General features: G+C 49.2%; 1 protein-coding gene across 2 annotated transcripts in view; it reads left to right on the top strand.

Moving 5' to 3' along the window:
• The first annotated feature begins 4,017 nt into the window (after positions 1 to 4,017).
• Cracdl (CRACD like) overlaps positions 4,018 to 19,138 on the top strand; it is a 137,466-nt gene continuing 122,345 nt past the window's right edge. For both annotated transcript variants that reach the window (XM_076833083.1, XM_076833081.1), the window contains exon 1: positions 4,018 to 4,097. The gene's annotated coding sequence lies outside the window, so the exon portion shown is untranslated. The remainder of the gene's footprint in view (positions 4,098 to 19,138) is intronic.

Raw genomic sequence — 19,138 nt, 5'->3', positions numbered from 1 at the left:
GATACGCCAGCAGTCAGAGCAGAGGGTCCAGGATAAGAAAGAGCAGCACTTTGGGGGATTAATTAATGAGAGAAGGATGGGGTGGGAGGGAGATGGAAGAGAGAGTGGGTGCTGCAGTTTCACACACTGGACTTAGAGCAGTTCACAGCTGTGGCAGGTCATGGGGGAAGCTCTTTGATTAATAAATATTCATTAAGCAGCTACCTGCATGATGCTGGCTATTCATCAGTACTGATCCTGACCCTACCCTCCTGGAGACTGACTATGTCCCAGCAGCAGTTCCAATGTGAGATCTGAAATGAACCACTACCAAGTGTGATATGTGCTCTGATGAAAGAGAAGGGACAACAGGGAAACATTATTGGACGTGACATTTAAATAAGACCTGAAGGATGAAAGGATTTGTCAGGCAAAAGGTGGAGGTAAAACATCCCCAGGAGAGGGGGCTGCTGGGGCAAGGCCTCAAGGGAGGAAAGGGCTTGGGGTGTTCACAGACCCAGACGAAGGCCAATGTGGATGGAGTGGAGTGCGCAGAGGGTGGCACTGAGAGGCCCAGGAGATGTGCAGGGAACAGATAAGATCCCCTTAGGGGGTTGGATTTTATCCTAATCACAGTGAAGCCAGTGAAGGATTTCAGAAGAGAGAAAAGAAGGGCCTGATCCATGCTGGCTGCTGGGGCATGGGAGAGAGGGGCGGCAGCTGGGCTTAGGGTACTGCTGGATGTTGGTCAGCCTGAGGGAGTCCCTCAGGTTGGGGTCCATGTGGCCTCTCACAGTGAGGCAGTTTGATCTGACCCCTGCCATTGAGGCTCACATGGGCTGTCACCTGTGTCATGAGCATGACCCTGGGCTCCAGTCTCTACTCAGGTAGGGGTGACTGCATGCATAACTATGTGGTATGTTTTCTGAACCCAAGAGAAGACAGGTAGCTTGAGCGTTCTATCAAGATGCAACAGCAGAATCCAGAGATGAAACTGTCCCGAAGAGCACTGTCCTCACTGCTAACCTGAGTCAGGAAGCCTTTGGCTTTACCCTCTTCAGCCCATGATAAGCCTCTGGTTTGACTAAATGAAGCTTCAGGAGGGTGGAGACTGATTTCTAGCTAAGCCTTCTTAGTGGTAATGCTGCTGTTGGGAATAACTGAGTGATCAAAGAAATACAAATATTTTAAAATGTAAATATAAACAGTGTGAGTCCTCTTGCTTCCTGATGTCCCAAGGGTGCCTCCTCCTGAGTATGGAAAGGGCTGATTTTCCTTTCTTTCTATTCTGTAAAGCCTTTTTGGTTTGCAGAGTTAGATGCTGCCGGGTTTCTGTTCTTGAGACTAAAAAGCTCAGGGGTCACTCCAGTTAAACTAGGCTAACTGGGCTGCACAAAATAACCACACAAGAGACACAATACCTTTTTCTTTGGGGTCGCTATGACAGCTTCTCTGACCTTAAGGGTCCGCAGAAAGAGAGAGAGCGAGAGCACGTGCTGACCCCTTTTATTGAGTAGAAGCTATTCAAATGAGGCAAGGGGTCAGGTTTCAGGGGGCTGAGTCTATCTTCATGATGTCCACTGTCAGCAGGTTGACTGACACCTGGGTAGGCCACACCCAAGGGCACAGTAAGAGAAGGGGACACACACAAGGCACTTTCATGGAAGATTCTAACCTAAACAGGGCAAGGGGTTATATTACAAAGCAACAGTTGAGCGTAGCTCCACCCATGGGGCTGTAGGAAGACACACCCATGCAAGAGACACCGACCCTCGAACTCAAGAAGGGTGGGGAAAGCTCTGCCATATTTCTGTGACTGAGCGCCTCAGCACCCAGCCGGGGAGTGTACTCAGTCACGTGTAAGGTTGGTCTCCCACAAGATGCCATTTGAGAATGGCAGCATTGCTCAACAGCAAGAGTACAGGGTACAACCCCTGGTTCTGCCATTTGCTAGCTACGTGACCTTGGTCACCTGCCTTGCTCTTTTTGTGCTGATCCTCCCTCATCCACATCACAAAGAACACAGTGGAACCTCTGGGGTACAGCAGAGATGGCTGGTCTCAGCTCAGGGTTCTATTGGGGACTGAATGACTTTAAGCAGTGCTGACTTTTGGTAAGAATATGTTCCCAGATTTGCTGCAATACATTCAGAAGAAGCAGGTCTTCCTTTTGCTGTCCAGTCAGGGTCTCCTTCCCTCAAAGGGGTTGTACAGAGACAGCTGAGAGATTTTCTGGAATTTCCAGAAAACAGCCAACTCCATGCTTTTAGCTTCACGGATGTCTGTGCAAATTGCAAGAAACTGAATGGGGAGTCTATGCTTCCTTTGAAGCCTTGGCAAAGCTTTATTTGAGCATGTTAGCCTGTTCTCAACTGGCTTTTAGGTTTGATCAAGAGGCACTAAAAAGGGGAAGTGCTTTCCTATCTGGTGGTTGGCAGGGCCTAGGAACAGATTCCTGGGCAGGAAGGTGAAAGTTGCAGAGTGGCAGAAGGGTATTCTTCTTTTTCCACATTTTTTTTTTTTTTTTTTTTTTTTTTAAGCATTGAAGGTATTTGCTCTGCCCGACTCCAGATGATTTTCCATTTCTCTGGCCCAGTCACAAAGTTCCCCACCACTTTCTATTTTGGGTGTTGATACCAGGGTTCTCAGCCTTAGCTAATCACCAAGAACTTCCAGTTTTTGTCCTCTCAAAATCTCCAGGCACTTCAAAAGCCACCCACAGCACACAGGCATAGAGCCAGAGGCTCCTGTTATTCTGGAAATAAAATTCTTAGGTAGAAAGGCAATTTATGGAGTCAATAAATATTCAGTCGTTAACCACACCACGAAGTAAATGTGATTTTTGAATAGCAAGCAGCAGAGGTTCAAAGTGACAAGAGGGCAGAGTTACTCATTGTAGGGTTTAGTTTTAGGATTTTGAGAAAAGCAAACACACCTAACAAATTCATTGTCTCTGCCATGAGTCAACTGCCCATTGTGAAAGCAGGTAATTAATTTGGGACAGCAAGATTCATTCACAATTTATGTGTGTTTCCGTCATACAGGGGATTTAATGCATTTAACTATCAACAGAGACTGTAAGTGACTCACTTGTGCCAAAAAGATTTCATCAAAAAATTTAAAAGGCAACTTCCCTTTACATGCACAAGTAAATGAGATCTGCGATTAACTTTTTTCTGCCTCTGATTCTTGTTGGGGACTATGACCCCATTTTAAGCCAGCAGCACAGACAGCCCCTTCCAGTATTCCGTGCCTGCTTTGGAAGCTGTGCAAGCGCGGGCTTCTCGGGTCCTGGGTGTCCACGTCGCACACCATCAGACACACCGCCCCACGGTGCGGGCGGAATCCGCGGATTCCCCACACAATCGCGCCGGCATCACCGCCAATTCAGACGTCCGACGACATCTGCATGTCACCGTCAGATGCTACCTTTCTCCTTTCCACCTGGGGCAGGAATGCTTTCCCCGTGCTACGTCGGCCTCAGTTGCCTGCTGGGGCACAGTTCAATTTCGTTGTCCTTCCCTTCCCGAAAAGCTCTCTGCCGGAGAGGGGACACCGCTGCTGCTGCTGCTGGGTGGACGTGGAGAGGGCATCTGGGCTGCGCCATAAGCAGAACAAGGCTGGGGGTGAGGAGCGATCTGTAGTCGGTTACCTGTGCGACCACTCAAGGCCACTCGGTTTCCTGCTTTGTCATTAAAGGGAAAAAAGTTAACGTGGCTGAGAAGTCATCAGCAGCCTTTCTTCCCACACTTGCCAGTGTCACAACCATGATTCACCTCAAGACTGGGCGACAGCTTCCCTAATTAGCCTTCAGACTCTCCGGACCCACAAGGTTATAAAAAACAACAAAAACTTTTACTTTTATTGGAGTGCACAATCCCTCCCACGACGCCCACTCCCTCCCAGCCAAGGGCCCGCGGGCCGCCCACTTCGCGAGGCGGATCCGGAGCGCCCCAGGCCCCGCGTGGCCGAGGCCCAGGTAACCTGGAAAGCTGCGGCTGGCGTCGCGCCCCAAACCCTCTCCTGAGGGCGCGCAGGTGTCCCCAAGCGTGGGCGCCCCGCTCTCCCCGCGAGTCGAGGCGGACTCGCCGTCCAATCGGGGGTCTCCGGGGCACCCAGGTGGGGGCGGCCAGGCCCGAGCCGCGACAGCGCCGCCGCGCGGGCGGGCCGAGGCGGGGCCGTGGGGGCAGACGCGGGACGGCAGGGGTCCCGCCAGGCTTGCACCCCGCTGCCGGTCGCCGGGCCGCGAGGCTGGGGGCGCCTTCCCCACGAGGTCTGGACCTGGCGGGCGGCGGGGGCGGCGGCGGCAGCTGCGCGCCGCGGGGGAGGTGCGCGGCGGCGGCCGGCGAGCGGCGCTGAGCGGAGCAGCGCGGCGTCCGCCCCCGCCGAGCCGAGCGGAGCCGAGCGGAGCCGGCGTGCCCGGGCTGGGAGCTGGGAGCTGGGAGCGCGCGCCGAACGCAGGGCCAGAGGCCGCCCGAGGGTCGTGCCCGGGCCGCGCCGGCGTCCAGGTCTCCGGCTGCAGACCCTGGAGGAGGGGGAGGCCGGGCGACCACCTGCTGCGGCGCGCCACCAGCTCCTGCGGCTGCGGGTGGGGGTCGAGCGCGCGCCCCGACCGGAGCAGCCCCGGGCTCGCCGCACCCCGCGGACGGTGCCCTTCTCTGCTGGTCTTCGCGGTACCCGCCGCGCTCCTGTGCCAGGTACCCGGGGTGATCTGGAATCGCGTGGCCACTGGGCGTGCGTGGGGAGAAGACGGGGCGGCGCGGGGTACGCGGGCGGGGGCGGCGCGGACCCGGAGTCGCGCCCCGACGCGGGGCTGGGGGTAGCTGTGGCCAGGGCAGAGCGCACGCAGCCAGCGGCCCTGCGGACCCCGGAGCCGCTCCACCCGTGTGGCGGCCACGTCGGACAGCGCCGGGGCCGGGCCGGTGGGGCAGAGAGGAGCCAGGCGCGCTTGTGCCAGTGCCCAAAGTTTCCCTCTGTTCACTTTGGTGGACTTAACTTTGAATTGTGAGGCAAAGCCCAGTAGTTTCAGGCGCTGAGAAAATAGAGGAAGAGTAGAGCCGGACTCGGGCTTTATTTGTTAGTGGAGATATTTGTGCCTGGCTCTAAAGGCCATTGCAAGCAGAATAGGGAATACTCACGGACTATCTTCCTAACGCGTTGATCATCGTTTATTTACCAGGTTTTAGGCTTTGATTACAAGACAATATAGAAAATTCTGGGTCTGATCTAAGAACTGGTCAAAACCTTAATCAACAAATATTTGTTTAACAGAAGCTTCCTAACAGGCAGGGCTTCAATATGAGGCTCACCTGGGATCAGAGAATGGGTAGTTACTCAAATGAGCTAGCATTTGAATTTGAAATGCAAGTCAAAGGGAATGCCCTGTGTGCGTTGGACTTGCTTAGGTACAGGTGGATGACTAGCATGGAGTCACTAATGAACACTTAGTTTTGAACCAGAAAATCCAAGTGGAAGTTGAACAGCTGTGTGATCCTGTTAGCGTCCACCCCACACCTTCCGGAACTATCTTAACGACATGCTAGTCCCTGGGAGCCTGCAAGCTTCCTTGCATTTACGGACACACATAGCCATGGAAGCTGTATATCCTCCCCTGGAGCACACACCTGGGATGATGGAGTGTGGTGGTCATTCTAAGAGCCCTTTGACGTCATAAAATTGTGAAGACAAAAATATCTGCAGACAACACTGTGAGGTGGCATCAGGGGGTCCCTGCATTGGGACCTGGTGGAGAAAGGTTGAGCTGTGCTGGGTTCAGGGCTCCAACCCAGTACACTGCTGAGTTGTGTTGGAGCATGAGGCAAGAGGAAAAATCAGGAATACTGGTTCTGTCTTTACTTAAAATTGTGATATTTTGTACATCATAGGTTTTTATTACTTTTGATGATTTAAAATGTTGTATTGAAAATTTTATTTTTGTCTTTGGTAGCCCCTAAATCCACTCTTATTCTGGATTTGCTTAAGTTTCCCAACCTCTCTCTGGAAACCCTCTCCTTTCCTCTTTAATGAATAAATGAAGCACATCACCCACTGTTCTTGCATGTCCAGCCCCCAGCAGCTGCCTGCTGTATGGGAGGGGACATACTAAAGGGTGGCCAACCTGTTCCCATCATCCTTGGGCTTGGTCATCTTGGGCTCATGACAGAATCAGACTGAGTCTCAGTTTGCCACTCAGGGAACTGGAAGTATTGATAGCACTATGGTCTGAATATTTGCATCCTCCCACAGTTCTTGCATTGAAACCCCAATCTCCAAGGGGATGGTATTATGAGATGTATTATGAGGCTTTTTAAGATTAGTGCCTTGTAGAAGAGGCCCCAGGGAGCTTGTGGGCTCCTTTGGTCATGTGAGGACAAAGCAAGAAGGTGTCATCTGGGAACCAGGAAACAGCCCCCACCTGACACCCAGTCTGCTCGTGCCTGGATCTCAAACTTCCAGCCTCTAGAACGGTGAGCAGTAGCTTTCTGTTGTTTAGACACAACCCGGTTTACAGTATCTTATAATAGGAGCCTAAATGGGCCAAGACAGCCAGCCACTCTCAGGGATGCTCTGAGCTTTAAGGAGACACTGTGTGAAGGGTACATTTTCCTGGTGGCCTGCTGGGCCTGGATTGACCTTCAAGCTTACAACCATTTCTCTCTCCTCTGGAGGTTAGTCCAGACAGATACTCTATAAATATCACTTTTGTTGCCTATAGTCCCCACGAACATGTTTGAATCAGAGTAGAGGTGTTTCCCACCCAGGTTTGTTGTGGAGGAGAGCAGATATATTTTTTTTTTCTTCCTTAGTGCACTTAACATTTCTGTCCCAAAGTACTTTGGTCCCCTTTTTGGTATACTTGGTCCTAGCTCATGATTCCATTTTTTTAAGCCTGATTCCAGTGATATTCCAGTTACTATCTCGCTTAAGCCACTTGGTTCCAAGAATAGGTCTCCTCAGGTCACCCCTTGGGGGCTCTTTCTTGCTCTGGGTGGTCTCTGGGCACCTGAAGAAGGTTGTGGTCACATCAGGGTGAAGTGAGGGTGTGGCCTCTTGATGGTCATGGTGTTCTACTACTGTCCTCCACTGGGTCCCTCCTCCCCAGCCCTCTCTATGACACTGAGCTTCCTTCTCTGGTTTCTACTGACTATTGTCCTGCTGGGTGTCTCAGGGGAGACACAGCAGGGAACCTGGCTCCTCCAGTGGCCCTCGGGTCTATCCTCTGAGGTCTCTTCAGGGACCCTACTGGGCACCTGAGAACCTACCCAGGGGTGGAGAGCCCCACTAGGCTGCCATTCTTGCCATACTGGGTTTTCTCTACCTGGTGTTCCCCCTGGGAATTGGGACAAAAACTCCCCATGCTTTTCAGTCCCCCTCAGCCCCTCGAGTTATTTATTGCTCCTCTTTCTTCTCCAGGTTGGGAGCTGGGTAGTGGGGGCCCAGTCCCTCCAGGTTCATTTCGGCCCAGTACCCGAGGGCTTCCTTCTGCCTGTGGGGCAGGAATGTCTCCCTGTTAGGCTGTACCTCCTGCCCTTGGGCTCCACGTTATGCTCAACAGGGCTGCGGACCCCAGCATGCCAAAGGAACTTTATAACGTTTTTATGTTATAAGTGGAGGACTGGGTTCTGGTGTTCTATAGCTCAGTAGGGGGACTCTAGTTAACAATAACTCTGTGTTTCACTAGAAGAAAGGACTTTGAATGTTCTCAACACAAAGAAATGATCGATGCTTGAGGTGATGGATATGCTAATTAATTGCCCTGATTTCATCAGATCATTGCACACTGTGCACATGTATGGAAATTGCACACTGGGCCCCATAATTATGTTTCAATTAAAAATCACTTAAAATATACTTTATATTAACTATCCCTCTCCCACTCATCTGCCCCTGGAGAAGCCAGGTGCTCCAGTGAGTTTGGAAGGAGGCAGAGAAGAGCAAGCTGGGAATAGAGGCAAGAAGGCTCCTTTTCTCCCCCAGCTTCCCATTTCTGGGTAGGCTAGCCTGGGGTATGCGCACTGGACTTCCTCTTCCCTAAAAAAACAAAACAGTGACAATTACAATAACCCCAAACCAAACAAAATAAAATAAAAAACACTGGAAAAAGCTGTTTTTAGATTGAGACTAAAGAACTGCTCTTCAGAGGAGAGACCGGAATTGCCTCCCCTCCGCACAATACAGAGCTCAGCCCAGTGAGGCGGTTTCCTGTGGAGCCTCGTCCTCCACACCAGCATCCCTGGTTTTGCCGCTGCTTCTTCAGAGTGATCGGCCAGGTGCTCGGGATTCATGACAAGCAATTGGAAATGGCAGAAAAGCCCATTGCTGCTCAGAGGTCATCTGCTTAGGAGTCACCTGGAGAATCCGCTGAGCCCTCCTGCTGCCTGGAGCTGTGTGCCTGTGTGCCTGGGTTCTGAGGGTGATGTGTTCAGAGGAAGCTTCTTGAAGGAGGCGGGATTAAAGTAGAGTTAACACCCGGCCACATGGACGGTAAGATGAACCAGAGCAGCCCCTGAGAAGGGAAGGAAGACCTGCCCAGGAGCAGCACTGTGCACCTGCCTGGAGTTTCACTCATCCCTTCCTGAGTCAAGACGCTTAGAAACACGGTAAGGTCAGTGTCCCCCCCCCCCGGAGGCAGGACAACAGGGACAGCTAACTTTTTAAATTCCTTTAGTTTCCTTCAGGCTGGGTGGAAATCAGATGAGTTCTTATCAAATTTGGTTATTCTTAGAGCTCTGCATCTGAAAAGTAATTTTAGACTTATAGGTAAAGGGTTTTTAAGAGACATTTGTGATTCTGAGAAATTACCCTGAACGTCTGTCTTTGTATTGCTTTTAACATGCTCTGTCCCATCACCCCGAGCTCAGTGCATCATGAACAACGCATGTCACGTCAGTGCTGGGTGAATTTAGCAGCAGACTGATGGGAAATGATGGGACAGGTGCATATGTCAAACCTGGACCCCTCCTTACCGGCATCAGCCACTACCCTTGAGTACATTCAAACAGCATTCCTGGGGAGATTCCTGCAAGCAAGTGTTCTCAAATATTTTTCTTGTGATGAAGATATCTGCAGAAAGAAATTACAAAAAGATCCTGTTGACGGGCGAGGGGAGGAAAGTTGTTTTAGTTGTTCAAGCGTCTTCCTAGCTGTTATGTACGGGATTGTTTTTTTATAAAGATAGGCAGTTGAAGAACTTCCAGAAATATCTTCCCTCACCTCGGAGGTCCATGCACCAATCTCTCCATGGTTTCTGCCCCTAAATTCCCATGTCTGTGGGAGGCACGGGAACCCTGAGCTATGGTGCTGTGCACAGGTCTGAGAGACTGACTGCTCTAGGAAGACTGACCCTGAACATGGGATATGGAAATGTCGGGGGGAGGAGGCTTTGCTTTCTTAAAGCAGGTGGCCCAGCTGAGGGGTAGTCAGGCTCCAGCTTCTGCCCTGCTTCCCAGAGACCCTGTGACCTTGGGCACCCTTAGAATAGGGGTGGTGGTACCCACATACTCACACACATATACACACACATCTCACATTGTGTGAGATGCTGTATCACAGGCATAGAAAATGCTTCATAAATTATTTATAGGATTTCCTCTTTCATTGTCTTTCTTAAAAGACTGAAGGGTATTTGTCATGATTCTCAATTAGAGCCCCCTCGTAAAGCAGCATATGACAATGAAGGGCCCTTCAGCATTAGAGATGGGCTGGTATTTAGGGAAATGAGCGTGACCACAGTACAGAGTGTTTCTGAGCAGAGAGAGTGGTGGAAGATGTCACAGGGGGAGTGACCTTGATGTAATTTAAATCATACAGTGGGAGGCAAGGACCCAGAGGTGGGGAAGGTGAATGCAGGTGGGAAGGGCACAGAGGGCAGAAGACTCAGCACCTGCCTCTGGAGTCCAGGGCACTCATGGGTCCCACCTCTCTTTGCCATGACAACCTTCCTCACGAATGTGGTTCCAACCCAATTCATCGAAACCAGTCCTTATGGTGGGGCCACAGAAGGGAAGTACCCCGGGCCAAGGACACCACATACACACACACACACACACACACACACACACACACACACAGTTTTTCTATTAAAGAGACATGGGATCAGTCTGCCTTGCCAAGCCTGCAACTCATCTATGGGCCTGATGAACTGTGGATTCAGTGGACCAGAACTAGAATCGCCAAAGGGTAATTGAATTATGGCTGAATGTTAGGTTCCTCTTATATGTTTAGTCTCATGCATATAAACAGTGACTACTTTTTCTGTGCTGAATATGGATTTTTGTGTGTGTGCATGGCATGGAAACCCATGGCCTCACATGTGCCAGGCAAGCTCCCTGCTACTAAGCTACATCCCCAGCCCTACTATGTGTCATGAGTATCTGCTGCCCAGCTGGGTATAGTTAAAGCCTTCTGAATATTAGGTATCCCCTGGTCCTCCTAGCCCTTATTATTTATGTTTAATAAATACTTACTCGCTGACCTGTACTTAACATGTCCTAAAGACTGACCAGTTGCATTTACCTTCCTTTCCTCTGAATTCAGTGTTTTCAAACAATATAACAGAAGCACATTTAAGAATGACACTAAATTAGTCTCCTAAAATCAGGTTCTAAACGGGGCATGGTGACTCACACACCTGCAATTCAAGTTACTTGGGAGACTGAGGAAGGAGAATCACAATCACAAGTCCAGTCTGAGCAATTTAGCAAGACCCAGAGTTGGGGGTGGAGCTCAGTGGTAGAGCACTTGTCCAGCATGCACAAGGCCCTGGGTTCGGTTCCTAGTACTGCATAACAACAACAAAACCCAGTTGGTTTCAGATTGGGTATGGTTCTGTGAAGCCATTGATCGATCAATCCAGATGGGTGACCTGAAGTGTTTGGGAACCTTCTGGGAGCAGGTGTAGGTCTGTTCAGGTTTGTGAAGTTATTTGTGAACCCACTTTGGGTTCCTGAAGGGTACCATACTGCGTGCTCAGGGCTGGTTTCTGCTCTTGGCTTCTCAGGAAAGACACTTGCCCACAGAGGACGTTCCTCCTGTGTCACAGTCTACAAGCTGCATGAATCCTGGGAAAGCTGGTCTTAATGTTTTGCTCTTCTTGGTCGGGCTGCAGCTCTGTGGCCAGGTCTAGAGTCGGCACCCAACAGTACCTGGGGCACCTGGGTGGGTGTAAGCTCAGACTGGGTCCCTTGATTTCTTTTTGCTATTTGCAGTTGACAGGGGAACTCTACCCAGCCTGAAGCACAGCTCTGTAATTCATCTGCCATTCCAACCCAAGTTCCATATCTGGCTCCCAGTCCTGAGGCCCCGTGGGGTCTTGCTTCAATACATTACTTATTTACCTTTCTCCCCAAAGGAGTTGTACCAAGAACTTTGGGGGGTCTTTCCTGCATAGAAGATTAGTGACTTAGAAGCTGTAATGATAACTCTGCCAGTGGAAGCGAGGAGGGAGAAGGAACGGGGCCTGCTGGTGGATCAGAGGCCTGGGTCACATGGCCATGCTGTGCATCCCCATGGGGCTTGGTGAGTCACTCCCTGTGACCTGTGATTGTTTCCACAGACACCAGGTTCCGCGTAGTTCTGCATGGTTGCTGGGTGTCAGCACACACCCATCGGAAGTAGCTTCTTCAAATCCTCACGTTGGAACGCATCCAGAGTGCTCTCCGGGTTAAATGGGATCTCTGTGTATAATTGGCCTTTTGAAGGCTGAGTCTCCATTTCCATAGGCTTGGCCAGTGTCATCTTGTTTTCTTCATGGGGTTCGTGAGCAAAGACAGGCCTTTGAGTTGAGGAGTCGTGGTAGGAGCCTCTCAGCCAGCCAGGGCTCCGACCAGACTTGAGATTGGGCTCATTTCCACCAGGCTGCTCCTTGGCCGCACTCTTGCGTGGCATCAGGCCAGGCACTGGCAGAACAGACAGCGTCTGCCATCAGGCAAACCCAGGGCAGAACAGGAGTGGATGTCCCAATGGCATCTAGGGACACATCCTTCCAAACATGTGCTACACTGAATATATGTATATACATATATGCACAAAAGTATCTGAGGCTGGTCCTTCATAGCTGTGGGCTCTGCATTAGTGAATTCAACCAGCCTCAAATCAAAAATATTTGGGGAAAAAAAAATAAGAGGTTGTACTGAGCTTGTATAGACTTTTTCCCTCTATCATTATTCCCTAAACAATACAGTATAACAGCTATTCACATAGCACTTATGTTGTGTTAGATGTTGTCAATCATCTAGAGATGATTTAAAGTATATACAAGGGCCGGGCCCCTTGGAGCATACCTATAATCCCAGTGACTTGGGAGGCTGAGGCAGGAGGATCACCAAGTTCAAGGCCAGCCTCAGCAATTTAGCAAGACCCTAAACCACTTAGTAAGACCCTGTCTCCAAAATTAAAAGGGATTTGGGGTACAGTTCAGTGGTAATGTAGCCTAGGTTCAAACCCCAGTACCTAAATAAATAAATATACAGGAGGATTTGTGTAGGTGTAGGTTCTATGTAAATACTACTTCACTTTATAGAAGAGACTTGGACATCTGAGGGGTTTGGTACCTTTGGGGGTCCTGGGATCAATCTCCTGCATATACTTAGGGATGAGTGTATTTCCTAAAAAGAGGTACTGTGCATGCTGTTTTGTGAACTGCCTTTACAGGATCAATAGATTGTGTCCCTTCTGCATGGTTGGATTATTAGACATTCTTCCTTCACAGCAGTGCTCAATCTCGCTTTCCACCATCTCTTCGGTGGCTATTGATTAGGTTGTTACCTACCTTTTGACATTTAGTAACATCATGACAGGAAACATCCTTGACTTCGCCTTTTTGCATGTTAGTCTGATCATTCTTTCCAAGTACTATCTCCACAGTAGATTCCTGTGTATGTACAAGATTCCTCCTTGGATGTGTCCTGCTTGAAAAAAAATTCCTTTTTTCATGCCAGGGTTTTTTTTTTTTTTTCCCCATAAAATGATTTGTACAGAGAACTCATGCATCTTGGTCGACAGTATCTGTGTTATGCAAGGATTCACTCTAATTAGTCTCAGCAGAAGAGAATTTTAAGGCAGGACATTCAGGGCTGACAAAACTCTCGGAATCTTGGCCCTTGGTCTGACATGTAAGAGCTACCCCAGAGTGACACTGCAGAGCTGGTCCCTTGCGGACTCCTTGGAGGTACTGGGCCACACTTCTTTTGCCATCCACACCTACTGCATGGAAGGCCGCATATGCCACTCAGCGTCCCCAGAGCTTGGATGAGGGTCTGGGACACAAGCCAAGAGCTGGAAAGTCGGACTCCCAGGAGCCCTGCCTTGGAGGAAAGGCGCATGGGAGTGGAGGGCGTACCTGACTGTATAACCTCCACCTTGAAGGACCCTTTGCGCTCCTGCCCTTTGCTCCCAGGTGGCGTGAGGATGCTGATCAGCCTTCCACTATGAGGAGTGGGTAGGAAGCACGAGTTAAAAATGCTGCGAAGTTAATAGCTGGTTGTTTTTTCATGACTCATAATTGATCAGCAGTCAGTTTATGAACAGTCTTTCTTTTGCCTCTTCCAACAGGCTTCTATGGATTCAGGTGGCTGTGTAGTTCTGAGCCCCACTCCCCAGGGGATTACTGCATTTTCCCTGGTTTGGGGGAAGCATTGCTGAGGAGGAATCCAGGAGAGAAGGTGGTTTTAGTAGCTCAGAGCACAGCGGGGGTCTGGGAGGTGCTGGAGAGAGCGATGGTCACACTCTTCTGACCCCAACAGTGACTGTTGGCCCTCAGGGATGAAGTGTTTAAAATGACCCCAAGCTCCATACCTTGCAGGCTCCCGGGAATGGTGGAAGAGGGAGGAGCCTTCTTTGCTCTGGGAACCAGTCTTGAGACAAGTATTGCTTGTAAAGGAAACAATTTTTTTTTTTTTTAAAGAGAAAGTAGTAGTGATTGACATGTACCAAAGGATCAAATGATACTGTGGGTTTCTTTCTCTCCTTTTTTGGTGGTGTTGGGGATCAAACCCAGGGCCCCAGGGCACATGCTAGGCAGGCGTTTAACCACTAAGCTACACCCCCAGGCCACGCCTTGGGTTTCTATGGTACCTTCTCTTTATTAATTTAAAGTAGGATTTGATTTATATAGAACAGCTGTTTATATTTAATTTGGGGGTATGCACTGATTGTGCATTATGAAGTAAACTATAATAATTATTTTACCACCAGCAGCTTTCCTTTCAATGTTTCTAACCATATAAAATAAGCTTCCTAAGGTTTTTTTTTTTGTTTTTTTTTGGCATGCAAGTACTGGATAATCAAGGCTGCCTAATACAAAACCCACCCCTCCCCCAAGATGTACTTTCAAATAATAATAAAGTGGAAGTGTGCCTAGCTAGGAAGCAGCTCCCCAGCTGAGAGAGGCAGTGGTATTTACCACCCGTGGAGTGGGTTTAGCAGTTGAAATAATTTCACCTCCATCATCTCATTTAGTCCTATGCTCGTCCTGTATGTTTAGAAATAAGGAATGAGGCTCAGAGTAGTGAAGTCACTTGGCTGGATCGCTCAGCAGACAGAGCTGCACAGCCTTGTTCTCCCTGGGGTGCGGTGGGTGCCCCCGCCCCTCCACTCTCCGAGGAACCATGTGATCATCTTATTAACTTGGTGACTGTTGGGCCAGCATACAAGGTGTCAGATGGCTTTTCCTCTCACTGTTCTTGTCCCTGTTTTCCAGAGAAGCAGACCGAGGCACAGAGAAGTCACAGGACTTGCTTAAGTGACCAGAACAGAGTGGAGCAGGGTCCCTTTCCTTGTCACCTGGTGTTTAATGTCTGTCACTCTGAATTTGGAAGCCCCTACCTGGGGATCCTCCCTGTATACCTAGCCAAGGTCCCATTTCTTGCAACTGAGAGGCCTTGGACAAATCGCTCCCTGGGCCTGGGGTGTGGGAGGGGGGTCCTTGTTCCCCTTTCAGTTCCCCGAGCCCTGTCAGCTGCAATGGCACCTGCATTCCCCCTTCCTGTCCCCCACAGTTGCTTTTGGAGGAGTGGTGGGGTGGGAAGGACATGGGCATTGCAGACCTGACCTGGATGCACACCCTGAATGGATCCTGGCTGTTTGGGTGCCCTTGGGTGAAGCCTTGGCTTACTGTTGTCACTCTCTAGAGGTCATGATGCCTACCCCCAGGGTTGGAGAGAAGAAAAGACAGTAGTTTGTATGCACATGGTGATAGGTTGTAACCAATGTCCAGGAGTCGATTGGAAACACTTTTATTATAACCAGGCCTTATTCTCCCCTGCCTGTATTAACTTTTGGTTAAGGTGTCGCAGTTAAAATAGAGTAAGACTTGGTAGGATGGAGATGCTGGGCAGTGGATGCTTGGTCTTATGAGATGGGCAGAGTGGAGTGGGGTGGCAGCTATGGCTTAGTGGGGCTGGGCAGGACTCTGCTGCTGTGGGAGCACATGCTAGAGGCTCGCTTACTTCATGCCTGTCTCAAAGTGGAGCTCTGGCTGCAAAGCCTCACCTCCCCATTCTGCAGCTGCGGGGCTCTCAGTGTCCCGTTCCCCATGTGGAACATGGGAGGGAACTAGTGCTACCTCACAGAGTTGAATATGAATGAGATGGGGACCAGTGCCTGCCAGGTGCTAGGCACAGTATAAGCATGTGTATCAGTTCATCTCCTATTGCTATTTCAAAATGCCAGAGACTGGGTACTTTATAAAGAAAAAGAGGTTTATTTAGCTCACAGTTCTGGTGGTTCAAGAGCATAGCACTGGCATTTGCTTGGCTCTAGTGAGGTCCTTCTGACCACATCACCACATGGTGTGTGGTATCACAGCGGGAGCACATGCAGGAGACAGATCACACATGAGATGGGAAGCAGGAGAGATTCAGGTGCCAGGATCCCTCATTAGGACATCCCACTCTCACAGGAACTAACCAGGGTCCCACAAGAACAGCCCTAATTCCTATTGAGATGGCGCCCCCTGTGACCTAATCACCTCCCATTAGGCTCCACCTCTTAAAGGTCCACCCTCTCCACACCCTCTTTGTGGGACACAGTCGGTACCTAAACCACAGCAGCACATAGTTAGCCCTGGTTGTTAAGTCCTCCTCTGCCTTCTGTAGGAGTGACTGTCGCATGGCTACTGTCTGGGAGAGTAAAACCTGAAAGGAGGGTGAAGTAAATGGAAAACAGTTGGCTGAGCATGTGCTATGCTCTGAGCACTGTTAGGTACTTAAAGAACATAGATTATCATCATGGATTAAAAGAGAAATGATTACCCATGTTTCACGGTGAAGAAACAGAGGCATAGGAAGGTAACAGTGGCTTGCCTGTGCCCAGTAGAGGAGACCTAGGGAGCTGGGAGGTAGGGGTGGTCCCTGAAGCTCCTGAGAGGGTGGCTTGAGGCTGGGGCTTCCCCTCAGATCCTGATGAGGCACTGGGTCAACGGTCACCAGGCACCAGGGTGGCTGTATCCTGAGACTTTCTGGTTTCTTGGGTGATCCCAAGTGAACTGCTCACCATGTGCTGGTGTGATTTTCTGAAGGAGCAGATACTTCCCAAACATCATCTGTTCTTGTTTCGCCCCAATTTCTAAATAAATGCTTCTGTTGGAATAGCATGTTGGTAGTACAACAGTTCCTTGCTCTTCTGATGGACATACAGTGTTGGGTACAAAGTTGTAGTTCTGGCTCCTCATTGTCAACCAAACTTCTGGAATTCCCACCAGGGTCTCCTCGAGGGTGTGTTAGTCAGCTGTCTGTCACAATAACAAATATCCGAGGAAACCAACTTACAGAGAGAGAAGGTTTATTTTGGCTCACAGTTTTGGAGAGTCCAGTTCCATAATTGATTGGTTCCTTTTACCTGGTGGTGTTACCATATGGCAATAGAAGGGAGCATGTGACTGAGCAAAATGGATCACCTCATGGCCAGAAAGCAAAAGAGAGCAAAGAGAAAGCCAGAATCCTATAGTCCCCTCCAAGGCCACACGCCCCAGTGACCTGAAGATCTCCCACTAGGCCTTACCTCTTCCAGATTCCACCACTTCCCATAGCTCCTTCTTTGTTACCTAACCTTTAACACATGAGCCATTGGGGAGACACATATCCAAACAGAAACAAAGGTGTTTGGTGTTTTAAATCTTTACATGACAGTAACTATGTTTTCACAATTCATCAATAAGGACAAAACCCATTAATAAAAAGACGCTGAGTTTTGAGGTTTGTGTAGATGACATGGTATTTTTATGAACCACCTCAGCATCTACATATATCTGACAGTACCTGTGTATGTATGTGACATAATAGTGATTCCATTTCTGGATAGTGCTTGCACATCAAGGATTTACAGGTAAAGAATTAAGGACTGGGGTGGGTGGTGACACATACCTGTAATCCCAGGAGCTTGGGATGCTGAGGCAGGAGGATTGTGAGTTCAAAGCCAGCCTCAGAAACTTTCTCAAAATAAAATATAAAAAGGGCTGGGGATGTGGCTCAGAGGTTAAGCGCCCCTGGGGTCAATCCTCAGTACCAAAAATAAATCAATAAATAAAAGAGTTAAGGATCACTGTTTAGAGGTTTAATATTTTCAATTTTTGTGGCCTTAATAGAGAAGTGCTTATCTATAGTTTGCTTTTCCTCCTGGGTACTTTGCTTGCAATTCCAATAGGTTCCACCAGGGGGTGCCTGGGATCACGATGGTTCTGTCTGTTGAGGCTCCACCCCAGCTATGAGATGAAATATAGTTTACTTTTTAGTACAAAAATGTTGTATTCAAAAATTAGGATCTTTCAAAGAAATAATGCAAACACAAATTTAAAATATATAGTACACTAAGATAGCAACTAAACTCCAATGATTAATGACCACTCATCTCTATTTAATTCTGGATTTTATTTCTTTTAGATTTCAGGAATTAAGAGCAATCTCAAGCATTAATCATGGTATTACTTCCAAAAGGATTAAAGTATGATAGCATTTAGCATTAGAAATAGATTGTCTTGGCCACTAAAGGACTGTGGAGTACCCCAGACCATTCTTTCCCACTGGACCCTCACAGGAGGTTCTGAGACTCCTAAGACATGTCCTGCCCCTCATTATCCCAATTTTGCAGGCACCATGGTCTGTACTCACCTATGAGGGCTAACTGGGTGTCAAGTTAATTGGAGAAGGAAATATATAGCCACCAGAAACTCAGGCAGAAGTTTGCCATAGTTTGAATCTGGGATGTCCCCAAAGGCTCATGTATTAAAGGCATGGTCCCCAGTGTAGTGCTGCTGGGAAGTGGTGGAACCTTTAAGAGGTGGAGCCTAGTGGGAGGGCTTTAGGTCATTGGGAGGGGTGTGCTCTCAGTGGTGATGTTGGTACTCTGGTCCCTTCCATTTTCTCTCTTTTATACCTGGCCTCCCCTGGTATACACTCCAACTATGATGTACTGTGCTGCCACAGTCTAAAGCAATAGGGCTAATCGGTCATGGACTGAAACCTCCAAAACTGGGATCAAAAGTAAACCTTTCCTCTTTTTAAGTTGAATATCTTGGGTAGTTGTTTTAGTAACAGAAAGCTGACTGCCACAACTGCCTTTAAACAAAGGACATCTGATGGATGTTGTAGACCCACTGGTAAAAGTGCACATCTCTTCATTGTGTCCGGCGTTCCTTCACTTTGCAGCCAAAGAGGCCCCTGGAGAGCACACAGAGGTTGTGGGTCTATTGCATAAGTGCAGCAAGGTGCTGGGTGAAGGCCGCGGGGTCTCCTAGGGAGGGGTGTGTGGGGGCCGAGGTGTAGACACAGCTCACACTTGAGCTGGCATCTGGGTACTTGAGGTAGAGCAAGACTGACCACTGGACAGGGACACACAATGCTGAGAGGACCCATTAAAGTTCTGGAGCCGATGAAAGGGTTTTCATTTCTTTTCAAATTAAAAGGAAAACGTGATCTTTAGGTCCAGGAACACGTTTTAATACGTCATATTAATATATTCACCTCTATACTGGCTCAGATAGGCTTTGATCAGATTTTTCCCCCCCAACAGAGGAAGGACAGTTGAGGGCAAAAGTTCCTAGGGCCCAAGGAAGTCATACCATCAGCCTGGGTAGGAGTGGGACACAGGGTCCTTGTGACCCAGGGAACTGCCTAGGCAGAGTCACGGAGGCAGTAAAGACCCAGTACACGGGGGCTCAGCTGGTG

This window comes from Callospermophilus lateralis, chromosome 14 (assembly GCF_048772815.1).
Source record: "Callospermophilus lateralis isolate mCalLat2 chromosome 14, mCalLat2.hap1, whole genome shotgun sequence".
Lineage (NCBI taxonomy): Eukaryota > Metazoa > Chordata > Mammalia > Rodentia > Sciuridae > Callospermophilus > Callospermophilus lateralis.
This window is presented reverse-complemented; position numbering and strand designations above follow the sequence as displayed.